The sequence below is a fragment of the Athalia rosae genome, chromosome 4 (assembly GCF_917208135.1).
Source record: "Athalia rosae chromosome 4, iyAthRosa1.1, whole genome shotgun sequence".
In the NCBI taxonomy this organism is placed as follows: domain Eukaryota; kingdom Metazoa; phylum Arthropoda; class Insecta; order Hymenoptera; family Athaliidae; genus Athalia; species Athalia rosae.
In genome coordinates, this window is record NC_064029.1 from 10,991,539 (window position 1) to 10,996,538 (window position 5,000).

Below are 5,000 nucleotides of genomic sequence, written 5' to 3' on the forward strand. Positions count from 1 at the left end.
TTTCAAAGTCCGAAAGAGTCGCGCATCACTCGTTGGATCGAAAAATTTTCAAAGTCCGAAAGAGTCGCGCATCACTCGTTGGATCGAAAAATTTTCAAAGTCCGAAAGAGTCGCGCATCACTCGTTGGATCGAAAAATTTTCAAAGTCCGAAAGAGTCGCGCATCACTCGTTGGAACGAAAAATTTTCAAAGTCCGAAAGAGTCGCGCATCACTCGTTGGATCGAAAAATTTTCAAAGTCCCAACGATTCTCGCATGGAACTAAGTTCCAACGTACTGCCAAATTTTTCAGGTCGCGTTGCTGTTTTGCCCCATAAGGAACACGTGTTATGACCGGCCGGCTCCGACGTCCGAGCGGCACCGTTGATACTTCATGCACCGAGCGGTCTCGACCGGTCGGTCGGCACCTAGTCCTCGGGTTTCGGAACTTTCGACTTGTTTCGGCCCGTATCTCGACATTCCTTTGCGGGTTTGTTGTCGGGGCTATGGTTTCGTCCTCACCGTGTCACGAACACGCAGACAAAAATTTTTTTCGAATTTTGAAAATTTTTCGTCTGAGCGGAGATTCGCACCACAGGCGTTCGTTTCGTTCCGGTAAGAACCACTCTCACGAGTTCAAAGTTTTTCCGAGCGCTCACGTTTCGCAGGGGCGAGTTCTTCGCTCCGTCTAGAAAATATGATTCAATTTGAATCGTCGACACTACATAACCGCGGGTCGGTGTCTAAGACCGAATGGCCCTTTATGCGGTGACCAGAAAGTCTTCTCTCGCAAGTCGAGGGAAGCAGTCGAACAGAGGCATCAACTCGCCACATTCCGTGCGTATCACAGTCTGTTCGCAGACGGTACACATTGATTTCCAATCGTACTCCCGACGCTTGCAATCTAGCCGAAGGATACGAGAAGGATAATTCGAACGATTTGCACCGGGGAGTCGACAAAAATTGTCTTCACCCGAGGAAACACAAAGTCGAACAGAGCGCTCTGAGCGCTAGTACGCGTACACAAGTTGTGCGGTACCAGATATACATATTATATTAAAACGTGTGGCCGACCGGGCAAAGACTCGGCGGCATGGGGCAACACACGAAAAGAGCTACCAATAACACAAAGCTCCCTGGTTGATCCTGCCAGTAGTCATATGCTTGTCTCAAAGATTAAGCCATGCATGTCTCAGTGCAAGCCATATTAAGGTGAAACCGCGAATGGCTCATTAAATCAGTTATGGTTTCTTAGATCGTACCCACATTTACTTGGATAACTGTGGTAATTCTAGAGCTAATACATGCAAACAGAGTTCCGACCAGAGATGGGAGGAATGCTTTTATTAGATCAAAACCAATCGGTGGCGGGTTCGTCCTGTCCGCCGTTTACTTTGGTGACTCTGAATAACTTTGGGCTGATCGCACGGTCTTGGTACCGGCGACGCATCTTTCAAATGTCTGCCTTATCAACTGTCGATGGTAGGTTCTGCGCCTACCATGGTTGTAACGGGTAACGGGGAATCAGGGTTCGATTCCGGAGAGGGAGCCTGAGAAACGGCTACCACATCCAAGGAAGGCAGCAGGCGCGCAAATTACCCACTCCCGGCACGGGGAGGTAGTGACGAAAAATAACGATACGGGACTCATCCGAGGCCCCGTAATCGGAATGAGTACACTTTAAATCCTTTAACGAGGATCAATTGGAGGGCAAGTCTGGTGCCAGCAGCCGCGGTAATTCCAGCTCCAATAGCGTATATTAAAGTTGTTGCGGTTAAAAAGCTCGTAGTTGAATCTGTGTCCCACGCTGTCGGTTCACCGCTCGCGGTGTTTAACTGGCATGATTGTGGGACGTCCTACCGGTGGGCTTAGCCTTTCGGGGCGGCCCAACTAATATCCCATCGCGGTGCTCTTCATTGAGTGTCGAGGTGGGCCGGTACGTTTACTTTGAACAAATTAGAGTGCTTAAAGCAGGCTATTTTCGCCTGAATACTGTGTGCATGGAATAATGGAATAGGACCTCGGTTCTATTTTGTTGGTTTTCGGAACCCCGAGGTAATGATTAATAGGAACAGATGGGGGCATTCGTATTGCGACGTTAGAGGTGAAATTCTTGGATCGTCGCAAGACGGACAGAAGCGAAAGCATTTGCCAAAAATGTTTTCTTTAATCAAGAACGAAAGTTAGAGGTTCGAAGGCGATCAGATACCGCCCTAGTTCTAACCATAAACGATGCCAGCTAGCGATCCGCCGAAGTTCCTCCGATGACTCGGCGGGCAGCTTCCGGGAAACCAAAGCTTTTGGGTTCCGGGGGAAGTATGGTTGCAAAGCTGAAACTTAAAGGAATTGACGGAAGGGCACCACCAGGAGTGGAGCCTGCGGCTTAATTTGACTCAACACGGGAAACCTCACCAGGCCCGGACACCGGAAGGATTGACAGATTGAGAGCTCTTTCTTGATTCGGTGGGTGGTGGTGCATGGCCGTTCTTAGTTGGTGGAGCGATTTGTCTGGTTAATTCCGATAACGAACGAGACTCTAGCCTGCTAAATAGGCGTACTTTCCGGTATCTCGAAGGCCCCCGGCTTCGGTCGGGAGGTTTTTACTACCGGCGTACAAATAAATCTTCTTAGAGGGACAGGCGGCTTCTAGCCGCACGAGATTGAGCAATAACAGGTCTGTGATGCCCTTAGATGTTCTGGGCCGCACGCGCGCTACACTGAAGGAATCAGCGTGTCTTCCCTGGCCGAAAGGCCCGGGTAACCCGCTGAACCTCCTTCGTGCTAGGGATTGGGGCTTGCAATTATTCCCCATGAACGAGGAATTCCCAGTAAGCGCGAGTCATAAGCTCGCGTTGATTACGTCCCTGCCCTTTGTACACACCGCCCGTCGCTACTACCGATTGAATGATTTAGTGAGGTCTTCGGACTGGTACGCGGCAATGCCTCGGCATTGCCGATGTTGCCGGGAAGATGACCAAACTTGATCATTTAGAGGAAGTAAAAGTCGTAACAAGGTTTCCGTAGGTGAACCTGCGGAAGGATCATTAACGTTTCGTTACTGCGAAAAAAAAAGCAGCGAATCGATGATTATTTTGGTAGATTCCACCGTGAATCTCACGCAATTATAATCCAGTCAAAAGACACACATGGCACAAGAGGTGGCGTACATTTTACGCGTGTCACGAATATCGAACTACGTAACGGCCGAAACGGCTCGTGTCGCACTCACACACGTCGACGACGAACGATCTTGCTATGTCCGTTGGAAGAGAGAGAAAATAATATAAAAAGGACATTACAACTAGTGTATCACGGTAAAATATATCGTGTGCAGCAGCCAAAAACAAACTAAGGCATAAATGGCTATGGGTAAAAAAAACACTAGAAAAATAAAAGGACATTGCTACTACGCCAACCTACGGGGGCGCAAGAACGAAAACTCTCTTTCCATTCTGGACGATAGCGATGCGGATCGTGATGCCATTCGTCGATCAGATTTGTGTGAGGTAGCGACATTGTGCGCGTTGCTGAGGCGACCAAGTGCCCGCTTCTGTTGAACGGGACGCTTGGTGTGCGTTTGAATCAACCGTTCGGTCGATCCCCCCGCTTTGTACGAGGCGTGGCGCGCGATTGATCGAACGGTTTTTTTTATGCTTTTTTTTCAAATTGTTTCTTTTCAAAGATACACATGAAGAAAAGTTACCATACTTTCACGGGGTAACCTGCTCCGGCTGGAGTTTAGCTCCACCGGGGTAACGTCGCGTTCTCCGCGGCGGAAGGTTGGCGACGAACTTTCGCCCCGTGAAATGCAATTGAGATCTTATTCCTTTTGCGCAACATTACCAAAATCCACGTGCCGTGGTTCCCCCCAGACACAAAAAATATGGCTCGATCGAATTATACGCGGCTTCCTCCTCGCACGTAAAGTGTTGTAGAGTACAAGCCGCGCTCGAGCCTTTCGGAGGGGTTCCGCGCGTCACGCGCTTGATATTGGAATCACATTCGAACTGATCGTACAAAGAAACGCTTGAAGCGAGGTGCACGAATGATCGCAAGATTCTTCGCGTCACGACGAGCCGGCGTAACAACCGAACAATTGTCAAAGTGTCTCCTCTGCCCTCCGTTTTGACTCGAGGTGCGGCCGGAGACACGATGCAAAGTGAAAAAACGATTACCCTGAACGGTGGATCACTTGGCTCGTGGGTCGATGAAGAACGCAGCTAATTGCGCGTCTACTTGTGAACTGCAGGACACATGAACATCGACATTTCGAACGCACATTGCGGTCCACGGATACATATCCCGGACCACGCCTGGCTGAGGGTCGTTACAAAACAAACTACTGCACGTGGCCCCACCTCGCAAGAGGAGCGAGGGTCGCGTGCGCAAGAATTGGGCGTTCACCGCTGTGGTCCGCGCGCGAGTCGCGCGCGAGCCCGCGGCGTCGCCTCAAACGATTTTGAGAGACTGACACGGTACGACTCGCGTCAACCGCGCAAAAGTCGGCGGGTTGGTGCATCGCGGTCGTGTGGCCGGTCGTCGCGTCCCAGCGCTAGTATAATAGTCGAGAGGAACGTCGATCCGAGCCGCGCGATACCTGCGTTGCCGCCCGTTTTGACGAACGGGTTGCCGTTAGCAAAAATTTTGGTAAGAGAAACGACCCGCGTGCCAAACGCCTCATCGTCGAATTGATGACGGTTGTGTGGCGCGCGCGTGTCGTTTGTCGGGTTGACGAGAAAAGGTGGAGTAAAAAATAAGAATATCCGCGGAGTCAGATTTTCGATGATCGTCCGTGATTTTTTTTTTATTTTGCGCTCCCCCTCTCGATCACACCCTAGTCGTCTCCGTTGAAAAACACACCACGATATGTTTTGTTCGAACGATTCTTTGACGACCTCAGAGCAGGCGAGACTACCCGCTGAATTTAAGCATATTAATAAGCGGAGGAAAAGAAACTAACCAGGATTTCCTTAGTAGCGGCGAGCGAACAGGAAATAGCCCAGCACTGAATCCCGCGGTTCT

General features: G+C 50.1%; 2 non-coding genes across 2 annotated transcripts; both read left to right on the forward strand.

Moving 5' to 3' along the window:
• The first annotated feature begins 1,111 nt into the window (after positions 1–1,111).
• On the forward strand, positions 1,112–3,025 carry LOC125500866. Its single transcript, XR_007278328.1, has one exon. It is a non-coding gene; the product is annotated as a small subunit ribosomal RNA (ribosomal RNA).
• Positions 3,026–4,150: 1,125 nt separating this feature from the next.
• Positions 4,151–4,305, forward strand: LOC125500843. Its single transcript, XR_007278305.1, has one exon. It is a non-coding gene; the product is annotated as a 5.8S ribosomal RNA (ribosomal RNA).
• Positions 4,306–5,000: the final 695 nt, after the last annotated feature.